Source organism: Cataglyphis hispanica, chromosome 2 (assembly GCF_021464435.1).
Source record: "Cataglyphis hispanica isolate Lineage 1 chromosome 2, ULB_Chis1_1.0, whole genome shotgun sequence".
Classification (NCBI taxonomy): Eukaryota; Metazoa; Arthropoda; class Insecta; order Hymenoptera; family Formicidae; genus Cataglyphis; species Cataglyphis hispanica.
In genome coordinates this window covers 5615126-5634292 of record NC_065955.1, presented here as the reverse complement: position 1 = coordinate 5634292, position 19167 = coordinate 5615126, and the positions used below count along the sequence as shown (strand labels likewise).

Below are 19167 nucleotides of genomic sequence, written 5' to 3'. Positions count from 1 at the left end.
AGTACTTATAAGAATATTTTTGTTTCAAATTCAATTTCCTATAAGACCCTGAAATTTCATTGACTCGATCTAGAACAATCTATATACATAAAATTTTCTTGGCACTATTTTAGAGGCTGAAATTATATTGAGAAATGCACAACAAATTTGACAGATTCCCGAAAGCTCAAAGCTCCTGCCGTACGTTTTCGCAAATGATAATCAAACGCGATTACGATTATGCGTGCTGTATTAAAATAATTTTTCAATACGAAGCGAGCATTACATTGCTGTGAGACAATGTTGCGACGTTCTTATTTTAGTTCTTACGTAATAGCCGGATCAATTACTTCTGCCTATAAGTAGAACTTTGATTCGTTACGCGGCCTTGTTTGCGCTCTTTATCTTCGAAATTATCGTCGCAATTCTCGAATAGTATTGTCTCTTCTCGATTGTACACCTACAAGTATTCGTACCGCGGCAATTTCACGCTCCTTCGGAATGTACTCACTGTTTCTAAGAGCTTCTAGAAGCGGCGAACTATAGATACCGATGTCAGATAAGAACTTATAGCCATCTGTTTCTCGTAACCTATAGGCTAAATATGTCCTTCCGCACTTCACGAGCTATCGTCCTACTTTATGTTATTGTATTTATTTACCAGATTTGTCGCGTTTATGCATTTTGTTTAATGACGACTCGTCAAATCTAGGAAAATAATTAATATCAAAGCACTTGATGACAGGTGATTAGATATAATATTGAATTATTATTTTTTAATGTGACATGTTGATAAGAAATTTCTATTAACTTTTTTCAACAATTTTTTTAAATAAAGATATAAATATGTATGTATATATGAGATATTTAGGTGATGAATCACATCTAATGCTTGTGCGTCCAAAATATATTTTTCTTATTTTAAAAAATACACAAAAATTATTCAAAATAAATTAAAATGATACCATACAGTTATAATTTATATCTTTTTGTAAATAATAATGTTTAAAAAATGCAAAGATTGTTTTTATTCCATTTAAAAAGAATTGTATGATTTTTTTACATTAACTATACACAATTTATATCTTTATATTATATTTACAAAAATATTAAACATCGAGTGATTGCCATTATTGACATTTCACGCTCTAGTGTATGTATCATCTATAACACATACAATTATATAGCAACTTGCAACAGCACAATATTAGTTATTAATCTCATGCGATATAACTGTGAATGATGCTCGCAATGATATGGAAATTATTAAATAATTAGTATAATTTTTTTAAAAATCATTTTATTCGTAGCAAAAAATAATAAATAGCAAAAAAAAAGAACTTTAAAACTTGTTAATATTAATTCCACAAAAATCAATTTTTATTCTACATTCAATAAACATGAGATTCCTAAATTTTATATATCTGTGAAAAGTCCATTTAAAAAAGATATAATAATAGCCGTTTATAATCGGATATTCGGATCGAAATATTCGTAACACATTTGGATATCTATATTACTGCGAATTCGCCCGAGTAACGGATGAGGAAGAAATTCCGTTTCAATAATGATAGTTCGCAATCAGCTTAACAATACGGTAAAGAACGGTATGAATAAAACGTGGAACATTGAAGTTATTGTTAGAAATGCCGATACTCATTGCAAGAGCATTTACTTTGATATTAAACTCAAAGATTGCAAGTTTGATACCAAAATTGCAATAATTTTAAACACAAATTTTAAACACGAAAAGTTTATATTTAAAATCTCTCAAATGTACATATAAAAATAATAAATGATAATTATATATATATATATATATATTCTTATATATATATATATATATATCTACTATATATATATATATATATTCTATCTTATTTCATATATATATATATATAGTATATATATATATATATATATATATATATATATATATACTATATATATATTTTTTATTGTAACAGAGAACATGTAATATTGACAGCACATGTTAAATATATTGGATGTAGTCTTTCAAATATTAAAGTAATATTGTTGCTCAAATTATAATCTTATTATATAATCTCGTGCACATTATTAATAAAAGAAAATTACCAGACAAAATTCTAAATTTTCCGGGTTTACATTCATTTTTATTCATATTGCCAGATGCTGTTGATATCGACCGATGTAACGCATATAATATTTCGCTGTGTATTGCTAATAAATACGAATGACTATTCACGAAGAAAGGAAAATGCAGGAAAAAAGTCGCTTTTTATTTTTTACTTTTCTTAAGAGCATAAAAAAATTAAGTTTGCTTACATAAACTAAATAATGGGTAGAGTCTTCTCAACATTAGAACATGCCGATGTCATTCTATAAATAGATTCTTAATGAATAGTTCTGCTGCTTCCTGTTCGAGACTTGATAGGATTATTGCGTTTCTTTTCTCTTCAAGTTGCCGAATTTTTATTTCTGTTACTCCAATTCTGGCTTGGCATTGTAGATTTATGTCTATCAATCTATCTAGTTTGGACATTAGGTATCGAAAGGTTATTCTCTGTTCTTCCATCATTTGGTTGTTTTGCTTGATAAGAGTGTTTAACAGTTCCACAGTTCTGCACCATTGATCGGAGGATTCCACTTGCTGAGTAGTAGGATTTTTCTTCTTTCTTGGTTGGTCTAGCAGAAATGAATCAAATGCCCTTTTCTTCCCTTTCGTAGGATGTTCCCCTGATGTTCCAGGCTCCGTTTCTGTGGATAATCTTGGAGAATCATTCGGATTGTATGATTGTGATATGGGCAGAGTTTGTATATATCCACTGGTGTCAAGATCAGAAGTATTGCCATTTAAATCGTTGACTGTTGTCTTTGACGTTGTGCGTGTGGAGGTTTATAATTCGTTTGTGTCTTTTGTGTATAGGAAAGGAGAACTTTCAGGAAGACAAGGCACTACAGGAACCTGCGAAAACAAATCGTAGTCACGTTATTACGACGAACGGCGCAAAAGATATTTAATTTTGCTCGAGCAGATGCTAAAGCTTTATACTTATGTTTCAGAATGTGAAATAATTTGAAAGCACACGGTTCTCACGGGATAAGAGACTAAATACGGTGATTTTATTCCGTGGGGAATAAAGACTCTTCCGGTAGGGGCTTCCAAAGACATTTTTAGGTCAAACAGTTATTGCAGGTTATTGACTTGACATCACACAGATCGTTACTTTCACGTCATAGTGTTGGTCGTGCTTTTAAATCGAAGCGGCGGTTAATCTATTCTCGGACGCGCTATACCGCCGATGTAACAATCTTGCCATTCATCGTTAGGCAAAGAATGTAAGGAAGCAATGATAAAATTTTTAGATGTCCTCAGGTCGATGTATTCAACACGCATCTTCATATGAAAGAAGCATTTGTAAAAAAAATCCCCTCTTAATTGCTCGCGATCGTTAATGTTTGTATGAGAACATGCAAATCATCATTAAAATTCTTCAAATATCTTTACTAATATCCTACTAATATCTTACTTGAAAAATAAGATGTAGTAGAGAAAGGCGATTTAAAAATATCTTAATTTTTCTGCAGCTGAATGGCGTTTAGTATTATTTATCAATGCTCAAGAATTCTTCTCCTCTACCTTAATAGTAAATATAATAAAACTTTGTTTTTTCATCTAAAGTTTATTATGTAAAATTTCCTAAATTCTTTGTTATTCAAAAACTCTGTATTAAAATATTTTAATTTGAATAAATATTTTTTAATTAGATTTTTTTATAATATAAAGAGAAGAGTAGTGTCAATCTTGGAACATTCTGTATACTTCTTGAATAGTGATTGAGAATAACTGAATAAAATTGATTTAAGAGTTTTAATTCATAATACCTAATATAGATATTATAATCTAAAGTAATAGTATAATCTAAAATCGCCGTAAACTCGTTCTGTTATCTCGCGCAAGTTAAATCTCAGCGCACGTATTCAATTTGTAATTTACACGATAGCAGAGCATACAAGGTAGGATTACACCTGCGGCGGTAACTTTGCGCCACAGTTAATAAAGCTCTCAGAACAGATAACGTAATGTTCTAGAAAGTAGCTTCAGTTAAGCCGTAAGCTTTAATTCATATATCCATACTTTTCCTTGTATATTACGTTTACAATCTCCTTTTCTGTTAAAACAAAGCCAGCTTTATTATTTTATCCTGTCTCATGTTCTCGCGTTTATTTTCTCTTTGAATCGAAATGTAAACCGGCAAATTTATTCGTTACATTTTTTTTGTAGAAATATTTCGTAACAATTTTGAAATTTTTTTGATTATGAAAAGGACTTTCAGAAAGACTTTGGATATATCACCCATCACTCTGCCTGAATTTTAATTAAAAAATCGCATAAAGTTAAAAATTTAAGCAACAATCGCGAAACTCAGCAATGGCGCTAATTCTGACACCCGGGAATGAAACACGAACGCAGGCCGAGAGACGAGAGATATAGCGTCGTCGCGCTCGGACAGCGCGAGCAAAGTGAAGGTGTTGATGACGTAACGGCAGCAACTGCAATCCGCATGGTGAAGTGGAGAGTTCGATTCGCGGTGCGCACTATGGGAGAGAAGAAAAAAGAGAAGAGAAGCAGTGCGCACACAAGCGCAACGGCATGCAACGGCCGCGCTGCGCTGCGTTGCGTTGCACCGTCGCTACAGCCGACCGTCAAGGACGTTCGCGCTCGGTTTGCCACGCCGAGAGAAAGAAAATGCTAGAGCAAGACAGAGAAGGACGGGGACGAGGAAGGATAGGTATGGAAAGGGAGAAAGAGAGAGGAGGGGGATGGGAGAAGATGTAAATGCGAGAAGAGAGAGAGAGAGAGAGAGAGAGCGCGAGGAACTCGAACTGCTTGCACGAGATATCAAGATTAATCATGATATTGTCTTGTCTTGTCTCGAAATTCAAGACAAGATCAAGACTAGATTTTTAATTAGTCATCGAGACAATACCAACACTATGATCGTCAAGATTATTGATTTTTAAGAAAAGCTAATATATGTATATTTGTTTGTAATATGTAAATTAGTTGAGAAAAAATTACTATATTATACTAACTTAAAAAATTTTATTTAATCAATAAAAATATTTATATTAATAAATTTAGAAACAACTAATACAATAAACAATATAAAATTTTACATATTATTTAGCTTCACAAAACTTTGACATAAACAGTAATAATTATCTTACATTATATATTATATAAAAATTATATTAAATATTATTTTAAACAATTGCTTAGATAAAAATTGTTAATAAAATTAAGACAAGACAATACGGGATAAGATTTTTGCTGCCAAGATTGCACTCAAGGTGATTTCTTTTCAAAAATTTTCAATACCAATACAATATTTTCTTGCCTCGAGTCTTGTGCAACCCTAACTCGAATGCACGTTTTTCGCGAGAGTACCTTCTCTATTGCGTACCCGCGAGATCGACGAATTCGAGCCTCTCGATCCGGCCTCGAGCGGCCTTGAAGTATGACGTCGGAGATCTTTGAGTGATGGAGCGGGAATCTGTTCGAAAGATGAATTATAGGGCGATATTCGCATTTTTCTGTTAAAAATTGTCGACGTACATGCTAACGTTAAAAAAAATTATATCGCATCATTAAAGAATATAATTCCGCTTTTATCCTTTTTTGTCAACATGAAAAAAGAACAATGTGAACCCAAGAAAGCAAGAATCTTTAGAATTTAATTTAATTTTAAGTATGCGTTTAAGAATTTAGCAAAATTTCAAGAAAAATTCTAATTGTAATAAGAATGTCTTTTATTTTTTATTATATAACATAAATTAAATATTTAATTTCATTTATTTATATAATTATTATAATATAATTAATATATATTAATGTAATATAATAATTATATAACAAATTTATTATATAAAATCGTTTCTTACATATATACAAAATTAATATTTTATATTAATTAGTTTTGTATTAAATAATGTCCGTAACGTTAAGTTAAATTATATTTATCATTTCGCGTTCAGCGTTTCGCTTATCCATCCATCTTTCTCCATCCATCACATTACACAATCATTATTGTGTTATCGAAATACGCAACACACGCGCGCTTCTCATTTGCAAGGTAGCAATTTCTGATACAAGAAAAAGATTAATGATCGCGCGCGCGCAAAAAAAAAAAAAAAAAAAAAAACCTCCTTTGTCTTTGCTCGTTAAACAGTTGGACAGCGACGAAATTACACCTGCGATCATCCGCGACAAGCGTGCCGTTGGCAATTTCTTAAAACTCTCCACGAAGGCGGCCTTTACCCGCGCACGTTCTCACAGACTCCGCAGCCCACTTTTACTTCGTTAGAAAAGTCTGGCGTGTATATCAAGGCTATCAGGTTTATCGATCGAAAGCCGTGGGCCTCTCTAATATATGATAGAGAAAGAAAAAAAAATCTTTCTCATCAAATTAATTGAAATTGTAACTCGATATACGCGTTACCGATCTCTGTCTGTCGCTTAGATGCGTGTTTTGTGAAACGCAAAAACTTCCCGAAATCAATTATTTTTTTGCATTTGCCCTCGCGATATTTTAGGAATTGTTGCATCTCTCATGCTATTCCCTTTAATAAGGATTCGATAGTTTGTGAAAGTTTTCGATTAATTTGTAATGTTTTTCGACTCGACGGTCAATGACTTAATATATATATAACGTCTCATATTCTAATCGTATTAATATCGCATGTTGTAAATACAGTTAGGAGAAGCGCCTATAGCCGCACGAATGTTTTCGCGAAGTTAACTTTTTAAAAAACTTCCTTTCTTAGGGTTAAAGACTTCATTTATTTTTGTCCGAGTACAGTCAGAGCAAAAGAGTGTAACTCGATCGAGTAATATTCTTCGTCGAAGAATTCACCGCATGAAAATCACACTATTATGTATCTAAAGACACCTTGTATATCCCACCGACGCGTTCGATAAGCGAATAAGAGAAACATGTTTGTATATAGTCGCGTCTAGGTATAGGTCAATCGGTTACCAGTATACCACAAAGAGATCGATGCGAGAGCAATGCTACGTCAATCGTATAGAGATTCGCATAAAAAGAAAAATGTCAATCGTATCACAATCATCGCGGCTGATAAATAAATATAGCCGAATCGGCGAATTCTGTCGAGTAATGTCGAAACAACGAGCCCGCACATGCTTATATGTCATATTTTTGCAATGTCGCAAATAAAGTATAGACCACGATACTGCGTGAAAATCATTTGCAATATAAGCGAAATTTTTAGCAATTCTGTCATCCGTGATCTTTCCGCAGTCGGAAAGAAGCACGCGATGCTCTTACGCTGGAACGTGAGGAATGACACTTCGAATCTGATCGGCGATAGACGGACGTTTGTGCAGACGGTTGGGAAAAAGGCTTGCATAATGTATAACAGCTGGTGCTACTTCTCCAGGGTATACACGAGAGCGCGGTCGTCGACTAAATCAATGACCTGCGGCCGGTTTGATCGAGCGTTTCATCGTCCTCAGAATTTATATCGTTTCAATAACTACGCTGTGTCGTCGGAGTGACTTGTACCGGCCGTTTCTATCGCGCGCTGCTGTTGTAAATTCTTCGAGTAACTCGGATCTTCGCACATTGAGAAGTCAAATGAAATCTATCGTTTTTTTTAATAAATTTTCTATTCGTATATAATATATGTGTGTGTGTGTGTGTATGTATGAATTATATAATTAATTTTCGCGAAAATTACATTTTTATTGTATTTCAAAATCGATAATATTTGCAATAAAATATTTATAATATATATATATATTTATCTCGTTGAAACTTTGTAATTATCATATATATGATAATTTATATATTACTATATTTTTTGTTTGCTTTTATATATCATTCTTTTCCAAATATTGTTATTATTAAAACAATGTTTGAGTGGCAGTGTAAAATTGACAATAATTATTTTACAATTGTACGTTTTCAAATTACAATAATATAAAGATAAAATTCTTTTTAATTTTATATATAATAATCATTACTAAAATTAATAATAATTAATATAATGGCATTATGTGATATTATCTGTAATAATATATGCACATTTTCACAAATACTTGACTCTGATTAATGTTCGTATACCGAAATCAGTTCAGCAACCTTCACTAAAACCATTTCACACATATAACTTGCGCTATCTTGCGTAAGATAATTCTATAAATCGCGAACGTTACGGTAGGTGAGACAATCTTGCCCAACCATACAGCGTTAGCGAGAATGCAATCGATGATAAGCGAATGTATTTTGCTTCATTTAAAGCGACTAGGCCGCCACTTTCATAGATAATGCCGATTGGAATATTGAAAAAAAAAATATCCAATTACGAAACGGTAGAACGTATATATATTTTTACAGTCGTTATTACAATAACAAATGACACAGACGTGTATAAAAGCACGCATATACTTAAATAATCAACGGATTTATGTCAGCGATACAATTTCAACTTTAATACTTTGTCATTATCTAAAAACTTTGAGCTTTTCTAATCGCAAAATTGCAGGATTTATAAAAAATAAAAAGTCCTCGCTTTTTCGCATCACCAAAGAAAAATTGAATAAATATAAATGATATTTTTCTATCAAAATATATTATCTATGTATGTGCTGCAGCCGCTTTAAAAATAAATTCAAAATTTAAACAGTAAATAAGATTCATATATATATATATATATATATATATATATATATATATATATATATATTTCGTAAATAGTCTTTCAATAAAAGATATAAGCAATTTTACAAGCAGTAAAATTCGTTAAAATTATGAAATGCCGTTTCGCATAAGTATAGTCTCATTTAAGCAAATTTAATGCAATATTCATATAGCATAGCTTTCAAGAATTGATTAAACTGGAGAAACGTTAATGGTATTTTAATTTCAATGCATACAACTACATCTATTTTATGTAAAAAATTATTTTAATTATTCTGCAAATATTTATTTGATCAACTTTTTCTAAAAAAAAAATGCAGCTTGCGTTTTCTCCTCGAAATTGAAGCACTTGGATTAATGCGCAGCATGCTCTTACAATTTCCACCTCATCATGGTTACCCGGGCAACGAGGACTATGACCTTTCTTCAGAAGGTCATTCGCGATCGATTAAATATGTATCATAACTTATATGAACTCAAGTTTTTAGATTTTTATTATAAAGTTCATGTATTACTTATTGTTTAGTGAATTTATAGAAATTATGATGAGTTGGGGAAGAGTTTAATATTGGTGATAGTTTAAAATAATGTCAATTTTCGATGTTTCTTAATTTCCACATTGATAATTATTTTTTCATTAATAAATCTTCATAACTCGCATATAGTTTATAGAAACTTAGTGTAATACTACTAATTGAAAATAAAGAGTGTGATATGACATGCGGATGAAAATAAATTTAAATTAAAATATAATTTTTATACATACTGCACACTTGTTTTCCTGTATAATTACTTTGATTAAAGTCGCATAAATATAACATTCTTTTGCAAAACCTTATTTATAAAATCATATAAAAAATATAATTGCACAATCAAATAATAAATAACAATATAGCTATATAGTAGTCGAACTATATACATATATCATATAATTTCACAAATTTTGCCTCTCAAAATCTGAAAAATGATTTGTTATCTCGGTTCAACGGTTTATATTCGTAATCAAAGATTCGAGTCAAAGATTAAACATACAGTCGCATTTGCGATTATATTTGTATGCGCGCAATCTCGCTTCGAATTCTAACATACGAAATTCTCAAGTTTGCAGCGATAACGATTCTACGAAAATTTGACAGATTGCGTGTAAACGATGACGCGTGTTAGAAGGATACAGAGTTCTGTCTCACCGAAGACTCTGTGTCAAGGATACCATTGACAATTCATTGAAATTCTCGCAAACACGCTGCGGTTCACGACACGTTCTCCCTTATCGCGCCTAACAAAGATCCGGTCGCCTATCGCGGCATTGCCCTGCACCATAAGCAGCTCAATAACAAGAACGCCGCAATCGCTTTAAATTGACCTTTACAGCCGCAACACAAACGGCTGCGGGATGTCACTCACGGTGATAGTCGGTTTGGTTAATTGCGGAAAATTACAGACACGCGCTAACGCCCTGTTGTGTGATATAAATGGGATATAACTTAACAGTCGAAAATATAGAAGATTTATTTAAATGGATAACATAACTAAATATTTATTATTAAATGTAGCGATAATATGGAACTGAAAAGATGTTTAATAGTAATAAGCGGAAGGCCTTAAGCAAATTACTAAACTAATAAAAAAAACATACTTTAATAAAAAATATGAAAACATTCATGTTAATAGCCAGAATAACAAAAATTATCAGATAATAAGAAAACAAGAGAAACGTAATATTTTTTAAATTATATACTTTGTTGTATATTAAAAAAAACAATTTTGATAAAATAAATTTTTACAATGCAAATATAAATCCTTTAATCGACTTGCTAACAATCTTATTAAAAATTAAATTTGATAATAACGTGGTATCTTATGGACTTTTCGGAAAAGAAAATTAACTTTGTATCTTAATCCATGTATTTAATATCTAATGTATTATGTTTAGAATGATAGTGACTAAAAAAAAATTTGCGGTGATCTATGCGGATCAAATGATATGAGTCATAATTTTATACACACTTCTGCTTATGAAAAAAAGCTACCTAATGATCGATTTACCTATCGATAGTGGACCGCGAATTTTTATACGACACCTGTTGCTCATGCAATCGCCATTTTTCTGCAACGAAAATGTGCTTCGCGAATCAACCCTGTCATCCACGGATCGTCAAACGATAATTTAGACAGTTTGGATTATCGAATCCAGTCTCGCCGCTCCAGACCTTACGCATCACGTGTCGCATTTCAATTCTACGATTAGCATTTTTTGGTGCGACGTTCCAAATAATTAATGCGGCACCTGTTTCACGCTCGGCAACTCACTTAACTTTTCTCACTTCGTGTGCTTCGCATTCCGCTCCCTTTTCTAATTTATATTTGTTGCAAAAAATTATCAACGAAATTTGAAGTTCAATTAGAAAGACTCGTGCGTTAATTCACTTCGTAAACTGCGGCTACTATATGTAATGCAAAAATACGATAGTCAAATTAATCTTGACCAAACGATTATCTCCGCGTCCGATGATTAAATTCAATAATTACTGTCCCGCTTCCAAATTTCATTTAACGTGTTGAAATTATATATACTGTACAATGTTTCTCATTTTCTGCATAATAATAGACATGGCTTTTTATCGTGCAACACATTAATGTTTTATCTCTTCACACATTTTATAGCAGTAAACAACTTCTGTGCATCATTGTAGATTATTCAACTTATTATTTATAGACTGGTGGTTATGCGATTAAGAAACAGAATAACATCGTGGTCAAACCATTGTGACTGATAAAGCTATTAGATAGTGACAGGAAGGATGAAGCAAAATTTCCTGTATCGATAAAAAAAATCAGTATATGCGAAAAATTTCTTAAAAACTTTTTAATTTAATAATGTTAAACAAAAATTTAAATTTTAACATTCAAAGCATACAGTTTATTCAGAAATATGTATGAAATTAATTTTTCAATTTATTTTATATTTTATTGTTTTTATTGTATTATTTAAATAAAATAATTTCTCTCTCTCTCTCCCTCTCTTTTTCTATCTCTGCAATTTACTTTAGAATAAAACATATTAAATTCAATCAAGTTTAAAATATATCAGAATCAAAAATGTTATTTTTTAAAGTTATTGAAATTGTTCAAAAAATATTTTTTTAGTCTAATAATAATGTAGTAATTTTTTGAAATGTATATAGCATATGCGCAAATTATATTTTTGTAAGTTAATAAATTCTATACTTTATTTTTTCACATTAAAGGATATAATCATAGGAAAATCAATTTTGTTCATAAAAAGTATGCCAACTAAATGTCAACGCAGATTTATCGATATATTATTGATAATGTGACGGGTGGGTATAGGCTTACCGCCATTTATACATTTATGACTCATTCTCTAAGCTGACCACACATTAAAGTCAATAAAGTAATAAGTAATAATATTCTATATTGTTAAAAGTCATAGTTGATATAAATTGCTATAAAGATAAGCATCAATTACAGCCAATAATTTAATATGATTAAACTCACGTGGACAAGAAGGTAATAGATATATGCATAATATATGTATATATAGATATATAAATTTTTATCATATATTTAATAAAATGCGACATGTCGCGTCATATGCTGGCTTATTAACGATAAATGTTAGGCGATGCAAATAACTTCAATGTCATAAAAAAAAAAAAATAATAAAAAAAAAAGGAAAAGAAGAGAGAAAGATAACGAAACCACTGACGTGATGTAGAAAAAAATAAAAATTGATTTTCCTGTCACTTACGGCCTTCCACTTGTTTGAAACTGGTGAAAACCGAGCTCTCGGCTTTTGCATCCAGAATCAGGGTGTGGTAGGTAACGCACAAGGTTGACTACATTCACGTTAGCGCCATTATCTACCCGCCACTCGAACGAATTGTTGAAGGAACAGGTCTTAAAATTGTCTCCGTTCCTATCGAAAGTTGTATTCTCGATATTTCATCAGCACATAAACCATCTATAATTCGTTTTAATAGAGCGAAACTTATCTTTGATTATATGTAGAAAAGATACATCCTTCATAAAAAGTGTAACAATAAATTAATTAATATATTATTAATTTAAAAGACAGTAACTGATTTTATTAAATTTATTATTTTACCGACATTTGCAATTCTTTAGAGAAAATCGTCCTTTTTTATTCCTTAAAATCTAAAATTAAGATTGTACCAATACAACGTAATATTGCGCACTGCAATGTAGAATTTTTCAAATTTTAATATATAAAAAATAATAAAACGTTGTTTTTTAGCTTCACATTAATTTTCCAATACTAATTTTAATGTAGAGTCAAATTCTTATATATTTATTTATCTTTATACATCTATAATATTTTAATTTTAGTTATTACTTTCACTTATTATTTTATTTGGCACACGCATTTCATAATCACAAATTATTATTTAATAAAATGTTAATTTATTATAATTTCTCTTGCAAAAGCAGATACAAAGTACGATATAACGTATTATCTCATAGTAGTAAATTAATAACATATGTATAAAAATAATTCATGTATGCAAAACAACAACAACACTTAACTTTCTAAGAGCTAGACTCTTCAGTGAATCGCCTCTGTCGTAAATTATGAAAAAGTGCGCATAAGTAGGTCTCGTTTCCTGCGAAGCTGCGTAGAAGATGTAAAGTGGATAATCAGGAAAGAATGCGGAACACACATGCGGATTTCGCAATATTATGGATTGAGACGATGACCTTGCCTTACTAACACAGGATCGATAAGGATTCTTAAAAAATTAAGCGTCACATCATCTCGTGGGATTTATCGCTCGCCGTCACCTGGTATGTATGCGTGTATATGCGCGCTGGTGTAATAGCGTTTCTTCTACGTTATAGCGGGGTGAGAAACAAACATCGACCGGTACAATTTGTCCTATGAAAGTCTGAATGAATATTTCAAGGAAAACGCCGCAATCGATTTTGCGCATCATGATGATATGACCACTCATTAAATAGAGAATCGAATACGCCACCTGTCATCTTAGCGAGAATATAATTTCCTTCGTGTGCGTTATAGGGCATCTCATATAACACAGGCGCCAATAAAACGAATGCACAAGAAATGAATTGACAAGCTTCGTTTTATCGTATTAAGTAATTATTCGTCAGCATAATCGCGAGTTATATTGTCAGTGTGTGTATGCATCGAGTATCTTACACTAGTTTATAATCCTCAGAGAGCGCGGAGAAAATCTGCTTATAATATTGATACATGCTAGAGAGCCGCGTCAGACTCGTATAAATGACGCAGTATCACCTAACGCTAATTTTTTTTTTTTTTAATCTAATCGAGTAAGAGGCGAAAAAATCATGCCTAATGCCTCGATGTTTCGTCACCGTAATAGACCGTGGAGGCAGAGCTATAGCTTACGATTCATCAAAATTAGTGTGCATCGCGGGCATCTCGACGAGGCTTCGCCAAATATATTACGTTACGCGTTAAGTATGTCCGTTACGAAAATGCCTCGGGCTCCTAGACGAGTAAAAATCGTGTCAAACGGTACGAATAAAGTGGCGAATTGCCGAGCGCGCGCGAATGATGTTACCATATAATGTCAAGAGCAACCGGTATACTACACTCAGCACACGCGCGAATTATTGCGCGCGACAGCCTCTCCTGCGTATTTAGGATGCGACCAAAGCGTCCGCGCGTATTGAACATACGAATGCGATTTTCTACATGCGGGACACACGAAGATTACGCGCCTACGCGCTCGCCACGCGTTGCGCGTCGCCTGTCGCGGGGGGTTGGTGGAACCCTGACTGCTAATCACGTATTTTCATTGACCGACCGAACGAGCGAGAGAGACGGAAGAGTACGATGAAGAAGGATCGCGCGATTACGAACGAGCGGAAGTTACGAGGCGTTAATTTGTTTTCGGCGAGCCGGGACACGAATAATCCTCTAACTACTAATTTCGCGACGCGCGAGCTATTAATTAATCTACGGAGATGAATAGCCTTAAGCACACACTTGCGGAATCGTATGCACACTTTCGCTATGTACTTTCTACGGTCAATCTGTGCCGCTATCGTTAAAGAAACGCTATATAATATTTGCGTTAATTGATGTTTCTTAGTTTGGCATCTGCGCTCTCAAAACCAATGTACTAAAGATGCGCTTTAGAAATATAATTAAATAAAGGTATAAATTTAAAATTAATTGTCAAACAAATGTTGATGAAAAAAATTAAAATTCAATAAATTTATGAAAAATGAAAAAATTATAGAATAGTTTTGAAACATGTATTGCATAAAATCCAAATGACAGTAAGCAATAAATTAATGATAATGAAGTGTTTTGTTAACGATAATGTCACAACAGCTGCACTTGCAGTGTCCCGATAAAAATGATTGTTGACGAGAACACAGCGTGCGTGTAATTCCATCACCGTGTAATGACAGAAATCATTGAGTATGACAAACAGAATTATTGAGCAAATCGGAGATCAACATCAGTACCATTTTCGATAACGAACATATTGTTATAACACCTGTGCATGCGCAAGCGATGCTAATTAAAATAAATATACACAAAGAAATGCATATATTATTAAATTGACGTAAAACGCATTATGTATGTATATTACGCGTAAGATAAAGCGAAGCATGATAAATGTAGATCTGGATAAATGTCGGTTTATTTATCACATTAAATAAGTTGAATGAACTTCATTAAATTATCAAATGAAATGTTGCTCCTACTCAAATTTTATTATATATTTTTACGTTAATTATATTTTATTACGTTAAAGAAAAACAGCTGATTTCTTTATTATTTATGTATGGCACAATATTTGTAATAATTCTTATTCGCGTATGTAATTATAATTTTTATAAAAACAAAAAGTAATTAAAAATCTTAATATTCTTTTTATTAAAACTTTATACTTATATTCGATATCAAAATCGTGTTCTTCTGTTCCATTAGACAATCTTTTATACAATTAAAAAATTTATCGCCTGTGTTCTACATATATATACATACACATACAAAGGAAAATTTTCTTATTTTTCTCTTATAGAAAGCTTAGAATGCATCTCATCTCGCTTTTTAACTAAAATAATAAAAGACTTTTTCGTGATGTCGTATACACGAGGCATCCGTGACCGGCATTTCCGACCTAATTCTATTCGGAGTAATCGACGTTATCATTTTCTGGCATATAACGACATCCTGGCGGCATTGTCGTAGCTTCCTTGACGTCGCCGACAACGCGCCGTGCCTTTCACATTAACGGGCACCGATGGTCATCATCAGGACGCCTTGTTTCACGGAATGTTACGTAAAAACACATTAACGTGAATAGAAACAACACGTTAAGTTGTACTAAGCAAATCGCATAGCCATGTAGCTACATCGTAGAAATCATAAATAAAATGAAGACAAGACTGACACAAAAAAAGAAACAGTTTTAGTAAAATTATGCAAATCTTTTAATAGACGTGCATGTAGTTTAAGAAATCAAATAAAAAAAGTAAAAGAGGGAAAAATTATAATTAATAATTTATAATTTGATAATCTATTAAAAATATTATTTTATTTACTTGAAGGAAAAGCTCATTGTTGTTTACATATGAATTTTGTCGAGCGACATTCTTAAAAGAGAACATACGAGCTTTTTTTATCACGGTGCGAATTTCAGCGATATCAGCGTTATCGACCGACAGTGGGAACGTGGCGATTATATCTATGAGAACGTAACAATTACGACATAGAATTCCTTTCAAGGATTCGCTTCGTGATTCACGCCAGGTATACAGAACGAACGTTGCGTTCATCAATTATAGCGAAAGCTTAACTAGAATAGAAGAAAAGTGCTTTCTAAAGAAAAATTCGTATACGAGACGCATAATTAATGATATTTTTCAATATCTGATATATATCAATAAAATGAATATTATACACATTTCGTGTGACAATATAAAATAATTGTGTGAATAATATATACACAATTTAAAGAAAAATGAAATAATTTTATTTCGAAAATATTTAATTTTTTTTTTATGTAAACATTGAGCCATATATTGATTTCCACATCTTTTATCTCAATCAGAAATATTATAAAAACAATTAGTAAAACAATAGGATATAAGTCTTAAAATTTTTCCTATCCTTCATTATTTATAAACTTTAATATTTCAATTTATTTCATGCTCTCTTTGAGTGACGTAGAAATAAATTTTTTTTGGTCCTATATTTTTCATGTATTATTTAAAACATATTTTTATATTGTGTGCATTTTTCTGAATTTCATCAAAAATTATATTTTTAACATATTTGTCCATTTGACATTTCGTTTTTCTATTTAATATTGGAGAGATAACACGGATTTAAGAAAATACTAAGTAGTTCTAGCTTGCGATTAATTAAGAAAACATGTTAAAGAAAATGGATTCGCGTACAAAGCATTTATCTAATCAATGAATTTATCTTCGTTTCGAATAAGCTAACGTAATTATTCGAAGTAATAGTAACATTTCGCACAAAGCAATGTGGGATGCGGATACGAAAACATTTACTACAATAATTGCAAATTATACAATTGTTCGCTCGCATCTATTTCTTTGTCTCATATTGCTATTTTGTTTCCTCGTGTAAACTTTTAAGCATTTGTAATCTTTAAAAAAATATCGGTTTATATTATATATAACAGCTACTTTATTCTCTTATATTAGTCTTATCAGTTTAATTTGATTTAATAACCAATTTTTGTTTTTAATTTGTCAAAGGAAAAAACATTTCAATATAAATAAAAAAATCTAATTTACAATAATTTCTTATTGTAAAAATAATTTAAAAAAATGTAAATTTTAGAAATATTTCGTATTCAAGTATTAAATAGCAAATGTGAAATATTAAATACATACAAGTATTTCATAAAATTTTAATTATTTTAATTATTTTCATAAGATTTTAATTATTTATTTGGTTTAATATTGAATTAAATTATAGACTGTGTTATAATAAGATAAAATTAATAAAATGTAAAACAAATGAAAGAATATTATAAAGCATAGTTTTAATAATTAAAATATTCTCAATTATTTCATCAAAAGTAAATAATTTAAAACAAAGAATTTTATCTCTCGCGCAATATTTCATCGCAACATTTCTTGACTACGTAGAGAAAATACAGAGTCCCTCTCGATCAAAAGAAATGAAAGACATAAGGAATGAAGTGAAACTTAATATATCTTGTGTGGTTGGATCAAGAGTTGATTAAAGTTCAAAGGCTGCTACAAGCCTCAATTTCATGTTGAAGCGGAATAATAAATATGTAAAACTAATATGCGGGGGAAAAAAGAAGGACGTGAATAAATGAATAAAATAATGTCATATTTTTTCCTACAAAAATTGAATTATTCAAACTATTGTGTTCTAGTGTTACGTAGTCAACTCGCTACTTCTATAATGCCAAATTAAGTAATCTTCAATAGATTAATTCATACTTTTGCCCTGCTTATCAAACTGTAATCGAAGCTACAATAGCCTAAGGATAACTGTAATAAAACGTGAGCTGTAAAAATTAAGCTCTCTCTTTCTCTCATAAATCTTCGTTATCAGATAATAAAGCTGATATACAATATTTTTCGCGGCGCTAAGCTATTTCGATATAGACACGAGAATTATCGATATATTAATATATAATAATGTAACACAATTGTAACCTAGGATACATTTTATCCATAGCGTGGGAGATGGGACTTATCCAGACCAGCTTTAACCCTCTGTTATCCAACTCGACGTTCTCTTTCATCAGCACCGCGCGAATTATCATCCCCTTCTTCGTGTCTAACCCTCCGCGTCCTCCTGGGCGACAACGAGACGCCTTAGGTAACTTTGTTCGCAGGAGAACAACCGGTGTTCACGACCGACACCCAGCTATCTGGGTCAATCGGTTGCCTAGCAACGACTCAGTAAGCTCTTCCTACGCGTTATCTCCAACCAACTACATTATACGTATTGCTGGATCCCAACGTCGTTTTTCTATTGCGTAGGAGATACCTGTACGTTATCACGACAGACACTGTCATTACTTCTTTTGACATTTTTGTAGCATAATACAATTCTAATAACACAATTTCAATAATTGTGTATATGCATATAATAAATATCTAGAAAAATTCTACATAAAAAAAAATAATTACTGCAGACTGCAAAAATAATTGCAATATAAATGGTTAGAGTGTATAAATTCAGATAAAATCTGTTGTAAATATTTATGATTAAAATTATAAAATATTATTAAAAAAAGAAATCAAGAAGATTCTAAGTATTATTTTTTTATGCAGACAATTATTCGTGTCTCTAATGTTCGAATCATTGTCCTGCTTATAAAAAAAAATGTTCAATAATATCTATTATTAATTTTATTTTTAATTCAATTCTTCCAATACATTTCATAAAGCGTTCACTTAAACTTAACGACAA

General features: G+C 31.4%; 1 protein-coding gene across 2 annotated transcripts in view; it reads right to left on the bottom strand.

The window, feature by feature from the left end:
* The window catches only part of LOC126858963 (terminal nucleotidyltransferase 5C), a 110732-nt gene that overhangs the window by 60652 nt on the left and 30913 nt on the right, over window positions 1-19167 (bottom strand). Inside the window, exon 2 of one of the 2 annotated variants that reach the window (XR_007688734.1) lies at window positions 1953-2926. The exons of the other annotated variant lie outside the window; for it this stretch is intronic. The gene's annotated coding sequence lies outside the window, so the exon portion shown is untranslated. Of the gene's footprint in view, window positions 1-1952; window positions 2927-19167 lie in introns of those variants that run through there. 2 annotated transcript variants of the gene reach the window in all.